Here is a 21,161-nt window from a genome sequence, read left to right as displayed (position 1 = left end):
AACAATGAAATATTAGAAAAGGAATATAAAAATACAATACCTTTTAAAATTGCACCCCCCAAAAAATTAAACACCTAGGAATAAACCTGACTAAGGAGGTGGAAGACTTTTTTTTTTTTTGTCTTTTGTCTTTTTGAGGGCCACACCCATGGCATATGGAAGTTCCCAGGCTAGGGGTGTAATCAGAGCTGTTGCTGCTGGCCTACACCAGAGCCACAGCAACACCAGATCCAAGCTGCATCTGCGACCTACAGCACAGCTCACGGCAACACCGGATCCTTAACCCACTGATAGAGGCCAGGGATTGAACCCACAACCTCATGGTTCCTAGTCAGATTCATTTCCACTGTGCCACGAAGGGAACTCCAAGGAGGTGGAAGACTTATATGATGAGAACTATAAAACATTAATCAAGGAAATTAAAGAGGATTCAAAGAAATGGAAAGATATTCCATGCTTCTGGGTTGGAAGAATTAATATTGTAAAAATGGCCATACTACCCAAAGCAATCTATAGAGTCAATGCAATCCCTATGAAATTCTCCATGACATTTTTCACAGAACTAGAACAATCCAAAAATTTACACAAAATCTGGAACCACAAAAGACCCAGAATGGCCAAAGCAATCCTAAGGAACAAAAACCAAGCAGGAGGCATAACTCTCCTAGACCTCAGGCAATATTATGAAGCTACAGTCATCAAGACGGTGTGGTACTGGTACCAAAACAGACATCCAGACCAATGGTTCAGAATAGAGAACCTAGAAATAAACCCAGATGCCTATGGTCAATTAATCTTTGACAAAGGAGGCAAGAATATAAAATGGGAAAAAGACAGTCTTTTCAGCAAGTGGTGCTGGGAAAACTGGACAGCCGCATGTAAAGCAGTGAAACTGGAACACATCCTCACACAAAAATAAACTCAAAATGGTTTAAAGACTTAAACATGAGACAAGATACCATCAAACTCCTAGAAGAGAACATAGGCAAAACATTCTCTGACATTAATAATTCAAATGTTTTAAGTCAGTCTCCCAAGGAAATAGAAATTAAAGCAAAAATAAACCAATGGGACCTAATCAAACTGACAAGATTTTGCACAGCAAAGGAAATCATTAAAAAAAAAAAGACAACATACAGAATGGGAGAAAATAGTTTCAAATGATGCAACTGACAAGGGCTTAATCTCTAAAATGTACAAAGAACTTATACAACTTAACAGCAAAAAAGAAACCAACAACCCAACTGAAAAATGGGAAGAAGATATGAATAGACATTTCTCCAAAGAAGATATACAGGTGGCCAATGGCCACATGAAAAATGCTCAACATCACTAATTGTTTTTGTTTGTTTTTTGTTTTTGTTTTTGTCTTTTCCAGGGCCGCACCCAAGGCGTATGGAGGTTCCCAGGCTAGGGGTCTAATCAGAGCTATAGCTCTGGCCTATGCCAGAGCCACAGGAATGCCTGATCCTAGCTGAGTTTGCGATCTATACCACAGCTCATGGCAACACCGGATCCTTAACCCACTGAGCAAGGCCAGGGATCGAACCCGAAACCTCATGGTTCCTAGCCGGATTCGTTAACCACTGAGCCACAACGGGAACTCCATCAACAGCACTAACTGTTAAAGAAATGCAAGTCAAAACCACAACAAGGTACCACCTCACACTGGTCAGAATGGCCATCATCAACAAGTCAACAAATAACAAATGCTGGAGAGAGTGTGGAGAAAAGGGACCTCTCCTACACTGTTGGTGGGAACGTAAACCACTGTGAAAAACAGTATGGAGGTACCTTAGAAAACTAAATATAGAACTACCGTATGACCCAGCAATCCCACTCTTGGGCATATATCCAGACAAAACTATTTTCATTGAAAAAGATATATGCTGGAGTTCCTGTCCTGGCTTAGCGGAACTGAATCCATGAGGATGCAGGTTCGATCCCTGGCCTCACTCAGTGGGTTAAAGATCCAGCGTTGCCATGAGCTGTGGCGTAGCTTGCAGATGCGGCTAGGATCTGGCATTGCTGTGGCTGTGGTGTAGGCCAGTGGCCACAGCTTCTATTTGACCACTAGCCTAGGAACTACCATATGCCGTGGGTGTGGCCCTAAAAAGACAAAAAAAAAAAAAAAGATACATGCACCCGTATGTTCACTGCAGCACTATTCACAATAGCCAAGACATGGAAACAATCTAAATGCCCATTGATAGATGAATGGATTAAGAAGATGTAGTATATACATACAATGGAATACTACTCAGCCATAAAAATGAACAAAATAATGCCATTTGCCGCAACATGATTGCAACTAGAGATTCTCATACTAAGAGAAGTAATTCAGAAAGAGAAAGACAAATATCATATAATATCACTTATATCTGGAATCTAATATACGGCACAAATGAACTTTTCCACAGAACAGAAACTCACGGTCTTGGAGAACAGACCTGTGGAGGGGAGAGAGAGGGGGTGGGATTGGCTGGAAGTTTGGGGTCAGTAGATACAAACTATTACATTTGGAGTGGAAAAGCAGTAAGATCCTGCTGTATAGCCCAGGGAACTATGTCTAGTCACTTGTGATGGAACATGATGGAGGATAATGTGAGAAAAAGAATGTATATATATGTATGACTGGGTCACTTTGCTGTACACTAGAAATTGACAGAACATTGTAAATCAACTATAATGGAAAAAATTAAAATCTTAAAAAAAAAAAAAAAGAAAGTAGAAGTTCCCATCGTGGTGCAGTGGAAACGAATCTGACTAGGAACCATGAGGTTGTGGGTTTGATCCCTGGCCTCAGTCATTGGGTTAAGGATCCAGCATTGCTGTGAGCTGTAGGTCACAGATATGGCTCGGATCCAGCATTGCTGTGCCTGTGGCTATGGCCAGTGGCTACAGCTCCGATTCGACCCCTAGCCTGGGAACCTCCGTATGCCACAGGTGCAGCCCTAAAAAAAAGAAAGAGGAGTTGCTGTCATGGCTCAGTGTTTAATGAATCCGACTAGGAACCATGAGGTTGTGGGTTCGATCCCTGGCCTTGCTCAGTGGGTTAAGGATCCGGCATTGCCATGAGCTGTGGTGTAGGCTGCAGACGCAGCTCGGATCCCGCGTTGCTGTGGCTCTGGCATAGGCTGGTGGCTACAGGTCCGACTGGACCCCTAGCCTGGGAACCTCCATGTGCCGTGGGAGCAGCCCTAGAAAAGGCAAAAAGAAAAAAAAAAAAGAAAAGAAAGAAAGAAAGTAAATGGAATTAAATGTTCTCAATAAAACTCTGGGGATAATTATATAAAATAATTAAATGAATTTACCTATATATTGAGTTAGTAGTATAACTATACCAAGAAGAACTATCTCAGATGACTGAAATACATTAATTTGACTATATATCTATAGTCAAAAATACCCTTAGGACAAAAAGAAACTTAAAAAATCTCAAACTGTTTTTAGTAATTACATTGTTTGTGATTACTGTTGTCATTGTTGCTTTGAAACTCTGTACTGTGGGAGAAATGAAAGAATACTAATAAACATTGCTGTTATTGAGAACTCAAGTTTTTTATATTGTTGAAAAGAGACACTGAAGTAAGATTGAAGATATTAAGTAAAAACTCTGTAGCCTAATTATGAACTGAAAGTATCAGTATGAATTCATGATGCATCTTTTTTAAAAAAGAAATTATATGTTCCAGCTCTGTCAGCTGAAAAGACCTCCAGTCCATGACCAGTTTGGTACTAATGAGAATCCCTGCCACTCAGATTGTTGTTTTAAACTATTATTTCCTGTTAAAAGTAACCTGGATCCCATGGAGATGGCTGATTCTGGGTCTGGGGCCAAACAGTATGCAGAAGATAAGCCTGAAATACCTTATCATGACGGGAAACAAAGGCATTAACAAAAATAACTGGTGTGTCAAAGGACTCAGGAGCCAAACTAAATAAACTCACACTGGCCAAAACTATCCCATTTGAGCTCCAATAAGTGTTACCACCACCATAAACTGAAACATGAATAGGATTTAAATTCAGAGTTCCCACTATGCTGCAGTGGGAATTGCATTGCCACGGCTGCTACGTAGGTCACAGCTACAGCTCAGATTCCATCCCTGGCCCAGGAACGTCTATATATCATGGGTGGGGCCAACAAAAAAAATGATACTATAAAAATCCATTTTACTGGTCATTTTTGAAGGATGGTAGAGAAACAACTCATTTTAAAAACTGGTTAAAAAAAAGAATCAACATTTGTTACGCTTTTCCTATACAAGCTGATCATCTCAGAGTAATTGAATAGGTAATAATGGGAAGTTTCTCCTTACAGAAGCAGGCTAACTAATAAACTCAGTAGAAATGATAGATTTAAAATATTTCAGTTGGTAAGCCCTAATGAATTAATGGATCAAGGAAAAGACCATTAATAGCTGATACCACTGTAAAAAGAGAGAAAAGGAAATTATGTCCCTTCTGACAGAAGCATGCAAATTCATTTATAAAGTAGTCTTGCTTTGAAAAAAATCAGATCAATTTAAAGCAAATACAAGGGAAAAAGAAACATGTTAGGAATTCCCATTGTGGCTCAGTGGGTTAAGAATTTGACTAGCATTCATGAGGATGCAAGTTCAGTCCCTGACCTCCCTCAGCTGGTTAAAGGATCCGGCGTTGCTGTGAGCTGTGGTGTAGGTTGCAGACGCAGCTGGATCTGGTGTTGCTGTGGCTGTGACATAGGCCAGTGGCTACAGCTCCAATTTGACCTCTAGCCTAGGTACCTCCATATGCCACAGGTGCAGCCCTAAAAAGAAAGAAAGATGTTAAATGATACCATGGGAATGCAGTCACCAAAATCCATTCTGTGAGAAAAGCAGCAAGACAAACGGCTGAACACACAAAAACACATGAGTTCACAGATATATTGTTTCTGTTATTTTTTTAATCCTATAGAATTTTAAAATTTTTATGTAGCAAACTATATGGGCATTTTTATTTACTGCTTTTGGATTTTATTTACTGCTTTTGGATTTTATTTCTTGCTTAAAAATGGCATGCCTATCCCAAATTTATTTTTAAAAAATCATGTATAGTTCTTCTAATATATTTATACTTCTAGCATTTCCTGAATTCGTATTTGTAAATGGGATGGACTAGGGCTCTAACACTTTAAAAAATAAATAGCCAAGTTCCATTATCATATATTAAACAACTCTGAATTTAAAATACCACCTTTATTGAAAACTAAAAATCCATAGCCACATGAACCTTTTTCTAAACTCTCTGTATGACGATCCAGGAAATTTTTGTATGTGACAATAAAATGTTTAAATTATTATAGTTTGAGGGGTTGTTTTAATATCTAGTTAGAACCACTCCCCTTTATTGTTCTTTTTGAAAATTTTGTTGGCTCTTCTTAAAAATTTACCCTGCCAGATAAACTTCAGAATCAGTCTAATTCTATCTAACACGAAATTTAGTTCCCCCACCCTCAGCTTTTTATTTTGAAAATTTTTAAATTTAAAGAAAAATGGAAAGAACACGGAATTCCCATTGTAGCACATCAGAAACGAATCCGACTAGGAACTATGAGGTTTCGGGCTTGATCCCTGGCCTCACTCAGTGGGTTAAGGATCCGGCATTGCTGTGAGCTGTGCTGTAAGTCGCAGACACGGCTTGGATCCCGAGTTGCTGTGGCTCTGGTGTAGGCCAGCAGCTACAGCTCCGATTCAACCCCTAGCCTGGGAACTTCCATATGCCGTGGGTGCGGCCCTAAAAATACAAAAGACAAAAAAAAAGAGAAAGAAAAGAAAAGAGAAATGGAAAGAACAATAAAACAAACACCTATATACTCTTTATCCAGACTCACCAATTGTTAACATCTGTCATATTTGCTTTATTGCTCTTTTTCAACACAGTTACACTCCAGCTATTAAAAAAGAATAAGGCAAGCTACACTGTAGGTGAGCTTACAAAATGGTGGGGACACTTGGGAAACAGTTTGGCAGTGTCTTATAAAGTTAAACATACTTATAATGCAGCAATCCTGCTCATAGTTATTTACCCAAGTGCAAATGTAGACATGTTCCCACACAGAGTGATATGCAAATTTTCAGAGCAGCATTATTCATAATAAGCCCAAACTGGAACAAGCCAAATATCCATCAACTGGTAATTACATAAATAATTTCTTTATTATGCAATACCACTTTGTGCTAAAAAGAAACGAGACAGCCATATGTGCAAAAAGACCACGGAATCTCAAAAACACTAGGGACAATGCCATTTATATGAAATTCTAGAAAATGCAAGACTACAGTAGTGAAAAGCAGTGGTTTCATAAAGCTAGATGTTAGGGAAGGGGATTGATTACAATGGAGAAAGAGGAAATTGTTTAGGGTGATGGAAATATTTTAAATATTTTTTAAAAATCATGTATAGTTCTTCTAATATATTTATACTTCTAGCATTTTCTGAATCATATTTGTAAATGAGATGGAGTAGGGTTACATGACTGTATATGGATGCCAAAACATATTAAACTGTATAAAATGGATGAATCTTATTTTATGAAAATTATACTAAATTTATAAACTTAGAAGGAACCTAATCTCCCAATTCCCTAACCTAAAAATTGGAGGGAAGTGTTTTTCAAAAAAAAAAAAGAACTAGGAGTTCTCCTGTGACGCAGTGGGAGAGAGTGTTGTCACTGCAGCAGCTTTGGTCACTGCTGTGGCTCAGGTTCAATCCCTGGCCCGGGAAATTCTGCGTACCACGAGTACAGACAAAAGAAAAAAAAAAAGGAAAAGAGAAGCTCTCCAAGATACATTGTTATGGCTAGTATTTGTACAAGGGAAAAATACCCAAGTCTGTGACTATCACTGCATAGAATACCCTTGAAGTTGAAGGAAAGAATTGGCAAGAAGGCTGTCTGTGGGGAAATAAATTGGGTGGTTGGGAGAAGTGGTGGGCCTTTAGATTTTTTTTCAGGTTTTTTCCTGGGTGCACATGATACCTAAGTAAGAAACAAACAACCAATATAAAATAAAGCAGTTACAGAAATAAACTTAATTAAGACTCAGATTTTTTTCTTTGGCCACACCTGAGGCATGTCAAAGTTCCCAAGCCAGGGATTAAACACCCACCACAGCAGTGACTCAAGCCGCAGCAGTCATCCTTAACCCACTGTGTCAAAAGAGATCTCCTAGACTTAGAATTTTAAAAAGAGAGACGTGTGTCCATTTTTTTGGAGTCAAATTTGGTAAAATGCGTTCTTCCAGTTATATGAACATATTGGTATGTTAAAAATGTAACAACAACAACTAGCATTTATTGAGTTCTGTCATGTGCCAGGAATTGGCTAAGAACTTAAAAACTTGATGGAATTCCCGTCGTGGCTAAGTAGTAACAAACCTGACTAGTATTCATGAGGACGAGGGTTTGATCCCTGACCTCACTCAGTGGGTTAAGGATCCAGCGTTGCTATGAGCTGCAGTATAGGTTGCAGATGCAGCTCAGTTCCTGTGTTGCTGTGGCTGTGGCATAGACTGGCAGCTATAGCTCCAATTTGACCCCTAGCCCAGGAACTTCCATATGCCATGGGTGCAACCCTAAAAAGATTCTCTCTCACTCTCTCTCTCTCTCTCTATATGTGTGTGTGTGTATGCATGTGTGTGTGTGTATGTATATGTGTGTGTGTGTGTTTATATATATATAAAACTTAACAACCTGAGACAACTTGAGGCCCACTGTTCCCACAGCTGCAGCTTAGGTTGCAATTGCAGCTTGGATCTGATCCCTGGCCCGGGAAATCCTAGTGCCTCGGGGTAGCCAAAAAAGAAGAAGGAAAAAAATGAAGAGGACGAAGTTAAATAAATAATGTGTCTGAGTTCGTACAGCTAGCTAAAAGCTATGACTGTTTCAAGGATGCTCAGATGCTTACAGCATGTAAGGCAGTAAGATGAAGTGGAGAGGAGCTTCTGGTGGGAGTAAAGTAGGTGTGACCAGAAAGAAAGTTTGCTATATAGGCCACTCAAGGGCCTTGACCTGAGAGGCTGGGCTAAAACATCTAGCAGGTCCCAGGGGACGTGTTCAGGGGCCCAAGACCTAAGGATCACGTCAGGGGAATTACACCTCAATCAGAGTTATCTACGTAGAATCAGAGGAAAATATGCCAGGCAGGAGTCTGCAGTCTGATTCAAGAAAACCCAAAGTTGGAGTTCTGTGTGGCACAGTGGAAACAAATCCAACTAGGAACCGCGAGGTAGTGGGCCTTGTTCAGTGGGTTAAGGATCTGGCGTTGCTGTGAGCTGTGGTGTAGGTCGCAGACTCGGCTCAGATCTGGTGTTACTGTGGCTGTAGTGCAGGTCGGCAGCTGTAGCTCCAATTCCACCCCTAGCCTGGAGACTTCCATAGCTGCAGGGGCAGCCCTAAAAAGCAAAAAAGAAAGGAAGGAAGGAAGGGAAAACCCAAGGTGTATGTAGAGAGAAAGAAAAGAAAGATAGAAAGAAAGAGAGAGAGAAAGAAAGAAAGAAACAGATTTCCCATCATGGCACAGTGGTTAACGAATCTGACTAGGAACCATGAGGTGGCAGATTCAATCCCTGGCCTTGCTCAGTGGGTTAAGGATCCAGTGTTGCCGTGAGCTGTGGTGTAGGTCACAGACACGGCTCAGATCTGGCATTGCTGAGGCGGTGGTGTAGACCAGCAGCTACAGCTCCGATTAGACTCCTAGCCTGGGAACCTCCATATACCATGGGAGTGGCCCTAGAAAAGGCAAAAAGACAAAACAAAACAAAAAAAGAGAAAAAGAAAACCTAAAGTGTATGGATGACACCTTGATCTCAGGTGCTCTGCCACCTAGCAGGGATGTACATTTTATATGTGGAGCTGGAAGAGATAGGGTTGGAGAGCAGCATTCAGGGAAGAGGGAAAATGGGGAAATATTTGGGAGGTATAAGTGGTATAGGGTCTGTGATGGAGCAATCTTGATTTTGTCCTACATAAGTCTTCAGGGGCAGGATGGGCGTAGAACGACAGCTCCCGGGTAATAATAAGGTTTTTCTCCATCAACACTGAGACCTGAATATACCCACAATCTGTTGTTCCCCTTTCACTCTAGACCATCAGGTTGGGAAGCTGAGCCAATGCAAACCAGTGTCTGGATTTTGATACGTCACCCAACTGACTAGACCTTTTCCTGGATCATTTCCAGTGCCCTCAATTTCCTTGGAACACCCCCACTTTTCCGATTCCTCTGTGGAAATCAACCAACCCCCTCCAGGTTCTCTCCTGCAAATCTGAAAAGTTGGAGAAGAGTCAATTCGGTCCCCAAGGCAGGGAGTTACATGGATAGATAGATGAATTAGTACACTGAGTAGCGTGAAAATGGAGGAAGATGAGGTGGATAAGTGCTGCTGAGATCAACCACTTTGGAACTTGAGTCTATAGCTGGAGTATAATTAGTTGGGAAGACTCTGAATCTTGTGTTTTTTTCTAGACCATATGTCCTGTCTCCCCCAGTTTATGAGAACTTTTCTAAGATCCAGGATCCATGTCTGTCACACCATCCAATCTATCAAAACCTCAAGGCTCTACCTTCAAGTATATCCCATGCTCTCTACTACATACAGCCACCTGATCAGGAAGGCAAGAAACTGATAGCGTACTCACACTGGGTAATTCTAGGGACGTTTAAGAAAGGAAATTTTATTGGTTTTATATATATTAAACTAATAAACTGGTATAGGGAAATACAAGTGCACTAGCGGTGGCCACTATAATGCTAGAAGGTACAGGGAGGAGGGCAGTTACTGGAATGCAGAGACAGCTTTGTGGAGATGGCTGCCTGACAGGAACCAGGACCTTTCATCAAGGCATATGGATGCCCACAGCAACCCTGCAGATTGGGTGCCAGGAAGACACCCTCATCTCATGTTCCTCTCACCCTCCGATCTCTTACCAGTGCTCCATGTTGATCAGTGCTCCACATTGGCCAAGGTCAACCAGAAGTCACAGAGCTTAGCAGTCGGTTAATCAGTCCATGCAGGTCTTTTTCCTGAAGCACAGAGCAGCGTAGGGAGTGACAGCGTAGGGACCTGGACAGGTAAACAGAGCATCACCTTTAACATGGAGCCCTACGCTAACCTTAACCTACAGTCTGATTTCTTCACAAATGCCAAAGCAGTCTTCTTTTAGAAATTGTGATGAAACACATATATGTCACAAAATTTGCTTTAAGTGTACAATGCAGTGGCATTACTTACATTTATAATGTTCTGCAACCATAACCACGATGTTTCCAAAACTTTTTCATAACCCCAAAGAGAATTAAGCTTAATGTATCCATTAAGCAATAATTTTCTATTACTCTCACCTTAAGCTCCTGATAAACTCTAATCTACTTTCCAACTCTCTGAATTTGCCTACCATATATATATGGGGTTTTTTTTGTTTTTGTTTGTTTGTTTGTTTTGCTTTTTAGGGGCACACCCACAGCATATGGAGGCTCCCAGGCTAGGGGTCCAATCAGAGCTACAGCTGCTGGCCTATGCCACAGCCACAGCAATACCAGATCCAAGTTGTGTCCATGACCTACACCAGAGCTCATGGCAATGCCAGATCCTTAACCCACTGAGCGAGGCCAGGGATCGAACCTGCGTCCTCATGGATGCTAGTCAGAATCATTAACCATTGAGCCATGATGGGAACTCCGAGATGATATTATTTTTGTGATACTCATTCTTTCATTTGTTTACTGATTCTCCAAACATTTGCTTTCAGCTTCTGAGGGTCAGGCTACAGGTAAAGCAATTGAGAGCCACTGAAGGGTTGTAAGCAGGAAAGCAGCATGATCCAATTTAGGTTTTAGGACCCTCTTCTGTATGAGAGGAAAGAAAGTGGTGGGTTTCAAAATTTATGCACTAAGGTTTGGGGTCAGTAGGCCACAGCGAAGGGAGCACAGGAAGAGGTCTGGACCTGCCAGAAAAGCAAGGTGCCATTGTTGGGTAGGGCAAGAGGAGGAGGGGCGGGACGGCCATAGGAACATCTCTCTCTGTGCACATGTGGGCATTGGGGCAGCAGGGCTCCTCTTGCAGGGGGCTACAAGGGCAGGTGCAAACCACATCAGCCATCTCAGATTCCTGAGGTGGGCAAGGCCCGCAACCACTGAAGGTCCTGTGAACAGGCACCATCTGGGGGCCCAGTCACCTCAGGGACTGTCACTGCCACAGAGGGCCCTGCAACTGAGTACCATCCATTGCCCTCACCCTCCTGGGAATGCACACACCTTATCACTGCCACTGTCACTGCCAAGGGATCTGGGCACCACCACTGCCTCCCTGGTCATTGCCACTGCAGAGGGCCCTACAACCAGGAGCAGCCTGTGCCCCCACTTCCCCGTGGGTCCTCGCTGCTGCCAAGGGCCTGGCAAAACAGGCACTGGCTATAAGCAATGCTTATCGCTCTCACCTCTCTGGAAGCATGCACAGGGATACACCCACGTACGCCTTATCAAGGGGATAATGGCCTGCACACATTGAGGAAAAAGACAGCAAGCATCCTAACCAAAAGCAGCCCTCATGTGCGTGCGCGCGCGCACACACACACACACACACACACACATACTAAGCCCTCACAGGCTACCCAGGCATGCTCCTGCACATAAATAGCCTCCTAAGACTACAGTGTGTAATTGTTTTCCCTAAACTCACAGCATAACAAAAATATAAGCAAAGAACCACTCCCAGTTAAAAAAGAACAGATTTCCGCTAAAGGAGCAAACAATGAAACAGACCTCTGCAGTCTAAAAGACATGGAATTGAAAAAAAGAGGTAATGAAAATACTGCAGGAATTAAGAACAGATATCAAGAGTAACACAGATTACTTTTAAAAGGAACTAGATGGGAGTTCCCGTCATGGCGCAGTGGTTAACGAATCCGACTAGGAACCATGAGGTTGCGGGTTCGGTCTCTGCCCTTGCTCAGTGGGTTAACGATCTGGCGTTGCCGTGAGCTGTGGTGTAGGTTGCAGACATGGCTCGGATCCTGCATTGCTGTGGCTCTGGCGTAGGCCGGCAGCTACAGCTCCGATTCGACCCCTAGCCTGGGAACCTCCATAGGCCGCAGGAGCAGCCCAAGAAATAGCAAAAAAAAGACCAAAAAATAAATAAATAAATAAAAGGAACTAGATGAATCTTCCCGCAGAAAAGAAAATCATGGACAGGGAGACAGACTTGTAGTTGCCAAGGGGCAGGGGGAGAGAGTGGGATGGTTTGGGAATTTGGGGTTAATAGATGCAAAGTATTGCCTTTGGAATGGATAAGCAATGAGATCCTGCTGTCTAGCACTGGGAACTATATCTAGTCACTTATGATGAAGCATGATAATGTCAGAAAAAAAAGAATGTGTATATGTATGTGTGACTGAGTCACTTTGCTGTACAGTAGAAAACTGACAGAACACTGTAAGCCAGCTATAATGGAAAAAAATAAAAATCATTATTAAAAAAAAAAGGAACTAGAGTTCCCATTGTGGCTCAGTGGGTTAAGAACTCAACTAGTATCCATGCGGATGTAGGTTCAACCCCTGACCTCATTCAGTAGGTTAAGGATCTGGTGTTGCTGCAAGCTATGGCATAGGGAGCACATGCTGCTTGGACTTCATGTTGCTCTGGCTGTGGCATAGGCCAGCAGCTGCAGCTCCAATTTGACCCCTAGACTGGGAACGTTCATATGCCACAGGTGTGACCATAAAAAGAAAAAAAAAATACAGCAGAAATTATCAAAAACTTGTAAATTAACTACACTTCAATGAAACTTTAAAAAAAGGGAGTTCCTATCATGGCTCAGTGGTAACGAACCCAACTATTATCCATGAGGACACAGGTTCGATCCCTGGCCCCACTCAGTGGGCTAAGGATCTGGCATTGCTGTGAGCTATGATGTAGGTTGCAGACATGGCTCAGACCCTGTGTTGTTGTGGCTGTGGTGTAGACTGGCAGCTGTAGCTCCTATTTGACCCCTAGCCTGAGAACCTTCATATGCCGCAAGTGCAGCCCTAAAAAGCAAAAAAAAAAAAAAGCAAGTCAACCTACACATAATAGGAATTCCAGAAGGAGGACAAAAAGAAAAGGGGATTGAAAATATATTTCAGGAGTTCCCGTCCAGGCAGTAAGATGAAGTGGAGAGGAGCTTCTGGTGGGAGTAAAGTAGGTGTGACCAGAAAGAAAGTTTGCTATATAGGCCACTCAAGGGCCTTGACCTGAGAGGCTGGGCTAAAACATCTAGCAGGTCCCAGGGGACGTGTTCAGGGGCCCAAGACCTAAGGATCACGTCAGGGGAATTACACCTCAATCAGAGTTATCTACGTAGAATCAGAGGAAAATATGCCAGGCAGGAGTCTGCAGTCTGATTCAAGAAAACCCAAAGTTGGAGTTCCTGTGTGGCACAGTGGAAACAAATCCAACTAGGAACCGCGAGGTAGTGGGCCTTGTTCAGTGGGTTAAGGATCTGGCGTTGCTGTGAGCTGTGGTGTAGGTCGCAGACTCGGCTCAGATCTGGTGTTACTGTGGCTGTAGTGCAGGTCGGCAGCTGTAGCTCCAATTCCACCCCTAGCCTGGAGACTTCCATAGCTGCAGGGGCAGCCCTAAAAAGCAAAAAAGAAAGGAAGGAAGGAAGGGAAAACCCAAGGTGTATGTAGAGAGAAAGAAAAGAAAGATAGAAAGAAAGAGAGAGAGAAAGAAAGAAAGAAACAGATTTCCCATCATGGCACAGTGGTTAACGAATCTGACTAGGAACCATGAGGTGGCAGATTCAATCCCTGGCCTTGCTCAGTGGGTTAAGGATCCAGTGTTGCCGTGAGCTGTGGTGTAGGTCACAGACACGGCTCAGATCTGGCATTGCTGAGGCGGTGGTGTAGACCAGCAGCTACAGCTCCGATTAGACTCCTAGCCTGGGAACCTCCATATACCATGGGAGTGGCCCTAGAAAAGGCAAAAAGACAAAACAAAACAAAAAAAGAGAAAAAGAAAACCTAAAGTGTATGGATGACACCTTGATCTCAGGTGCTCTGCCACCTAGCAGGGATGTACATTTTATATGTGGAGCTGGAAGAGATAGGGTTGGAGAGCAGCATTCAGGGAAGAGGGAAAATGGGGAAATATTTGGGAGGTATAAGTGGTATAGGGTCTGTGATGGAGCAATCTTGATTTTGTCCTACATAAGTCTTCAGGGGCAGGATGGGCGTAGAACGACAGCTCCCGGGTAATAATAAGGTTTTTTCTCCATCAACACTGAGACCTGAATATACCCACAATCTGTTGTTCCCCTTTCACTCTAGACCATCAGGTTGGGAAGCTGAGCCAATGCAAACCAGTGTCTGGATTTTGATACGTCACCCAACTGACTAGACCTTTTCCTGGATCATTTCCAGTGCCCTCAATTTCCTTGGAACACCCCCACTTTTCCGATTCCTCTGTGGAAATCAACCAACCCCCTCCAGGTTCTCTCCTGCAAATCTTAAATGTTGGAGAAAAGTCAATTCGGTCCCCAAGGCAGGGAGTTACATGGATAGATAGATGAATTAGTACACTGAGTAGCGTGAAAATGGAGGAAGATGAGGTGGATAAGTGCTGCTGAGATCAACCACTTTGGAACTTGAGTCTATAGCTGGAGTATAATTAGTTGGGAAGACTCTGAATCTTGTGTTTTTTTCTAGACCATATGTCCTGTCTCCCCCAGTTTATGAGAACTTTTCTAAGATCCAGGATCCATGTCTGTCACACCATCCAATCTATCAAAACCTCAAGGCTCTACCTTCAAGTATATCCCATGCTCTCTACTACATACAGCCACCTGATCAGGAAGGCAAGAAACTGATAGCGTACTCACACTGGGTAATTCTAGGGACGTTTAAGAAAGGAAATTTTATTGGTTTTATATATATTAAACTAATAAACTGGTATAGGGAAATACAAGTGCACTAGCGGTGGCCACTATAATGCTAGAAGGTACAGGGAGGAGGGCAGTTACTGGAATGCAGAGACAGCTTTGTGGAGATGGCTGCCTGACAGGAACCAGGACCTTTCATCAAGGCATATGGATGCCCACAGCAACCCTGCAGATTGGGTGCCAGGAAGACACCCTCATCTCATGTTCCTCTCACCCTCCGATCTCTTACCAGTGCTCCATGTTGATCAGTGCTCCACATTGGCCAAGGTCAACCAGAAGTCACAGAGCTTAGCAGTCGGTTAATCAGTCCATGCAGGTCTTTTTCCTGAAGCACAGAGCAGCGTAGGGAGTGACAGCGTAGGGACCTGGACAGGTAAACAGAGCATCACCTTTAACATGGAGCCCTACGCTAACCTTAACCTACAGTCTGATTTCTTCACAAATGCCAAAGCAGTCTTCTTTTAGAAATTGTGATGAAACACATATATGTCACAAAATTTGCTTTAAGTGTACAATGCAGTGGCATTACTTACATTTATAATGTTCTGCAACCATAACCACGATGTTTCCAAAACTTTTTCATAACCCCAAAGAGAATTAAGCTTAATGTATCCATTAAGCAATAATTTTCTATTACTCTCACCTTAAGCTCCTGATAAACTCTAATCTACTTTCCAACTCTCTGAATTTGCCTACCATATATATATGGGGTTTTTTTTTGTTTTTGTTTGTTTGTTTGTTTTGCTTTTTAGGGGCACACCCACAGCATATGGAGGCTCCCAGGCTAGGGGTCCAATCAGAGCTACAGCTGCTGGCCTATGCCACAGCCACAGCAATACCAGATCCAAGTTGTGTCCATGACCTACACCAGAGCTCATGGCAATGCCAGATCCTTAACCCACTGAGCGAGGCCAGGGATCGAACCTGCGTCCTCATGGATGCTAGTCAGAATCATTAACCATTGAGCCATGATGGGAACTCCGAGATGATATTATTTTTGTGATACTCATTCTTTCATTTGTTTACTGATTCTCCAAACATTTGCTTTCAGCTTCTGAGGGTCAGGCTACAGGTAAAGCAATTGAGAGCCACTGAAGGGTTGTAAGCAGGAAAGCAGCAATGATCCAATTTAGGTTTTAGGACCCTCTTCTGTATGAGAGGAAAGAAAGTGGTGGGTTTCAAAATTTATGCACTAAGGTTTGGGGTCAGTAGGCCACAGCGAAGGGAGCACAGGAAGAGGTCTGGACCTGCCAGAAAAGCAAGGTGCCATTGTTGGGTAGGGCAAGAGGAGGAGGGGCGGGACGGCCATAGGAACATCTCTCTCTGTGCACATGTGGGCATTGGGGCAGCAGGGCTCCTCTTGCAGGGGGCTACAAGGGCAGGTGCAAACCACATCAGCCATCTCAGATTCCTGAGGTGGGCAAGGCCCGCAACCACTGAAGGTCCTGTGAACAGGCACCATCTGGGGGCCCAGTCACCTCAGGGACTGTCACTGCCACAGAGGGCCCTGCAACTGAGTACCATCCATTGCCCTCACCCTCCTGGGAATGCACACACCTTATCATTGCCACTGTCACTGCCAAGGGATCTGGGCACCACCACTGCCTCCCTGGTCATTGCCACTGCAGAGGGCCCTACAACCAGGAGCAGCCTGTGCCCCCACTTCCCCGTGGGTCCTCGCTGCTGCCAAGGGCCTGGCAAAACAGGCACTGGCCATAAGCAATGCTTATCGCTCTCACCTCTCTGGAAGCATGCACAGGGATACACCCACGTACGCCTTATCAAGGGGATAATGGCCTGCACACATTGAGGAAAAAGACAGCAAGCATCCTAACCAAAAGCAGCCCTCATGTGCGTGCGCGCACACACACACACACACACACACACATACTAAGCCCTCACAGGCTACCCAGGCATGCTCCTGCACATAAATAGCCTCCTAAGACTACAGTGTGTAATTGTTTTCCCTAAACTCACAGCATAACAAAAATATAAGCAAAGAACCACTCCCAGTTAAAAAAGAACAGATTTCCGCTAAAGGAGCAAACAATGAAACAGACCTCTGCAGTCTAAAAGACATGGAATTGAAAAAAAGAGGTAATGAAAATACTGCAGGAATTAAGAACAGATATCAAGAGTAACACGGATTACTTTTAAAGGAACTAGATGGGAGTTCCCGTCATGGCGCAGTGGTTAACGAATCCGACTAGGAACCATGAGGTTGCGGGTTCGGTCTCTGCCCTTGCTCAGTGGGTTTAACGATCTGGCGTTGCCGTGAGCTGTGGTGTAGGTTGCAGACATGGCTCGGATCCTGCATTGCTGTGGCTCTGGCGTAGGCCGGCAGCTACAGCTCCGATTAGACCCCTAGCCTGGGAACCTCCATAGGCCGCAGGAGCAGCCCAAGAAATAGCAAAAAAAAAGACCAAAAATAAATAAATAAATAAAAGGAACTAGATGAATCTTCCCGCAGAAAAGAAAATCATGGACAGGGAGACAGACTTGTAGTTGCCAAGGGGCAGGGGGAGAGAGTGGGATGTTTGGGAATTTGGGGTTAATAGATGCAAAGTATTGCCTTTGGAATGGATAAGCAATGAGATCCTGCTGTCTAGCACTGGGAACTATATCTAGTCACTTATGATGAAGCATGATAATGTCAGAAAAAAAGAATGTGTATATGTATGTGTGACTGAGTCACTTTGCTGTACAGTAGAAAACTGACAGAACACTGTAAGCCAGCTATAATGGAAAAAAATAAAAATCATTATTAAAAAAAAAAGGAACTAGAGTTCCCATTGTGGCTCAGTGGGTTAAGAACTCAACTAGTATCCATGCGGATGTAGGTTCAACCCCTGACCTCATTCAGTAGGTTAAGGATCTGGTGTTGCTGCAGCTATGGCATAGGGAGCACATGCTGCTTGGACTTCATGTTGCTCTGGCTGTGGCATAGGCCAGCAGCTGCAGCTCCAATTTGACCCCTAGACTGGGAACGTTCATATGCCACAGGTGTGACCATAAAAAGAAAAAAAAAAAATACAGCAGAAATTATCACAAACTTGTAAATTAACTACACTTCAATGAAACTTTAAAAAAAGGGAGTTCCTATCATGGCTCAGTGGTAACGAACCCAACTATTATCCATGAGGACACAGGTTCGATCCCTGGCCCCACTCAGTGGGCTAAGGATCTGGCATTGCTGTGAGCTATGATGTAGGTTGCAGACATGGCTCAGACCCTGTGTTGTTGTGGCTGTGGTGTAGACTGGCAGCTGTAGCTCCTATTTGACCCCTAGCCTGAGAACCTTCATATGCCGCAAGTGCAGCCCTAAAAAGCAAAAAAAAAAAAAAAGCAAGTCAACCTACACATAATAGGAATTCCAGAAGGAGGACAAAAAGAAAAGGGGATTGAAAATATATTTCAGGAGTTCCCGTCCAGGCAGTAAGATGAAGTGGAGAGGAGCTTCTGGTGGGAGTAAGTAGGTGTGACCAGAAAGAAAGTTTGCTATATAGGCCACTCAAGGGCCTTGACCTGAGAGGCTGGGCTAAAACATCTAGCAGGTCCCAGGGGACGTGTTCAGGGGCCCAAGACCTAAGGATCACGTCAGGGGAATTACACCTCAATCAGAGTTATCTACGTAGAATCAGAGGAAAATATGCCAGGCAGGAGTCTGCAGTCTGATTCAAGAAAACCCAAAGTTGGAGTTCTGTGTGGCACAGTGGAAACAAATCCAACTAGGAACCGCGAGGTAGTGGGCCTTGTTCAGTGGGTTAAGGATCTGGCGTTGCTGTGAGCTGTGGTGTAGGTCGCAGACTCGGCTCAGATCTGGTGTTACTGTGGCTGTAGTGCAGGTCGGCAGCTGTAGCTCCAATTCCACCCCTAGCCTGGAGACTTCCATAGCTGCAGGGGCAGCCCTAAAAAGCAAAAAAGAAAGGAAGGAAGGAAGGGAAAACCCAAGGTGTATGTAGAGAGAAAGAAAAGAAAGATAGAAAGAAAGAGAGAGAGAAAGAAAGAAAGAAACAGATTTCCCATCATGGCACAGTGGTTAACGAATCTGACTAGGAACCATGAGGTGGCAGATTCAATCCCTGGCCTTGCTCAGTGGGTTAAGGATCCAGTGTTGCCGTGAGCTGTGGTGTAGGTCACAGACTCGGCTCAGATCTGGTGTTACTGTGGCTGTAGTGCAGGTCGGCAGCTGTAGCTCCAATTCCACCCCTAGCCTGGAGACTTCCATAGCTGCAGGGGCAGCCCTAAAAAGCAAAAAAGAAAGGAAGGAAGGAAGGAAAACCCAAGGTGTATGTAGAGAGAAAGAAAAGAAAGATAGAAAGAAAGAGAGAGAGAAAGAAAGAAAGAAACAGATTTCCCATCATGGCACAGTGGTTAACGAATCTGACTAGGAACCATGAGGTGGCAGATTCAATCCCTGGCCTTGCTCAGTGGGTTAAGGATTCAGTGTTGCCGTGAGCTGTGGTGTAGGTCACAGACACGGCTCAGATCTGGCATTGCTGAGGCGGTGGTGTAGACCAGCAGCTACAGCTCCGATTAGACTCCTAGCCTGGGAACCTCCATATACCATGGGAGTGGCCCTAGAAAAGGCAAAAAGACAAAACAAAAAAAAAAAAAGAGAAAAAGAAAACCTAAAGTGTATGGATGACACCTTGATCTCAGGTGCTCTGCCACCTAGCAGGGATGTACATTTTATATGTGGAGCTGGAAGAGATAGGGGTTGGAGAGCAGCATTCAGGGAAGAGGGAAAATGGGGAAATATTTGGGAGGTATAAGTGGTATAGGGTCTGTGATGGAGCAATCTTGATTTGTCCTACATAAGTCTTCAGGGGCAGGATGGGCGTAGAACGACAGCTCCCGGGTAATAATAAGGTTTTTCTCCATCAACACTGAGACCTGAATATACCCACAATCTGTTGTTCCCCTTTCACTCTAGACCATCAGGTTGGGAAGCTGAGCCAATGCAAACCAGTGTCTGGATTTTGATACGTCACCCAACTGACTAGACCTTTTCCTGGATCATTTCCAGTGCCCTCAATTTCCTTGGAACACCCCCACTTTTCCGATTCCTCTGTGGAAATCAACCAACCCCCTCCAGGTTCTCTCCTGCAAATCTGAAAAGTTGGAGAAGAGTCAATTCGGTCCCCAAGGCAGGGAGTTACATGGATAGATAGATGAATTAGTACACTGAGTAGCGTGAAAATGGAGGAAGATGAGGTGGATAAGTGCTGCTGAGATCAACCACTTTGGAACTTGAGTCTATAGCTGGAGTATAATTAGTTGGGAAGACTCTGAATCTTGTGTTTTTTTCTAGACCATATGTCCTGTCTCCCCCAGTTTATGAGAACTTTTCTAAGATCCAGGATCCATGTCTGTCACACCCATCCAATCTATCAAAACCTCAAGGCTCTACCTTCAAGTATATCCCATGCTCTCTACTACATACAGCCACCTGATCAGGAAGGCAAGAAACTGATAGCGTACTCACACTGGGTAATTCTAGGGACGTTTAAGAAAGGAAATTTTATTGGTTTTATATATATTAAACTAATAAACTGGTATAGGGAAATACAAGTGCACTAGCGGTGGCCACTATAATGCTAGAAGGTACAGGGAGGAGGGCAGTTACTGGAATGCAGAGACAGCTTTGTGGAGATGGCTGCCTGACAGGAACCAGGACCTTTCATCAAGGCATATGGATGCCCACAGCAACCCTGCAGATTGGGTGCCAGGAAGACACCCTCATCTCATGTTCCTCTCACCCTCCGATCTCTTACCAGTGCTCCATGTTGATCAGTGCTCCACATTGGCCAAGGTCAACCAGAAGTCACAGAGCTTAGCAGTCGGTTAATCAGTCCATGCAGGTCTTTTTCCTGAAGCACAGAGCAGCGTAGGGAGTGACAGCGTAGGGACCTGGACAGGTAAACAGAGCATCACCTTTAACATGGAGCCCTACGCTAACCTTAACCTACAGTCTGATTTCTTCACAAATGCCAAAGCAGTCTTCTTTTAGAAATTGTGATGAAACACATATATGTCACAAATTTGCTTTAAGTGTACAATGCAGTGGCATTACTTACATTTATAATGTTCTGCAACCATAACCACGATGTTTCCAAAACTTTTTCATAACCCCAAAGAGAATTAAGCTTAATGTATCCATTAAGCAATAATTTTCTATTACTCTCACCTTAAGCTCCTGATAACTCTAATCTACTTTCCAAC

At 43.7% G+C, this 21,161-nt stretch overlaps 1 long non-coding RNA gene across 2 annotated transcripts in view; it reads right to left on the bottom strand.

Annotated features, from left to right (window-relative positions):
* The window catches only part of LOC125116467 (uncharacterized), a 30,612-nt gene extending 9,688 nt beyond the window's left edge, over positions 1–20,924 (bottom strand). Inside the window, exons 1-3 of one of the 2 annotated variants that reach the window (XR_007132337.1) lie at positions 20,714–20,924; positions 15,166–15,301; positions 9,950–10,085 (exon numbers count right to left, since the gene is read on the bottom strand). This is a non-coding gene — a long non-coding RNA (uncharacterized LOC125116467). Of the gene's footprint in view, positions 1–9,766; positions 10,086–15,165; positions 15,302–20,713 lie in introns of those variants that run through there. The other variant, XR_007132336.1, reaches the window with a different exon arrangement.
* Positions 20,925–21,161: the final 237 nt, after the last annotated feature.

This window comes from Phacochoerus africanus, chromosome 15, assembly GCF_016906955.1.
Source record: "Phacochoerus africanus isolate WHEZ1 chromosome 15, ROS_Pafr_v1, whole genome shotgun sequence".
In the NCBI taxonomy this organism is placed as follows: domain Eukaryota; kingdom Metazoa; phylum Chordata; class Mammalia; order Artiodactyla; family Suidae; genus Phacochoerus; species Phacochoerus africanus.
Note: the sequence above shows the minus strand (reverse complement) of the source record. Positions and strands in the feature narration are given on the sequence as shown.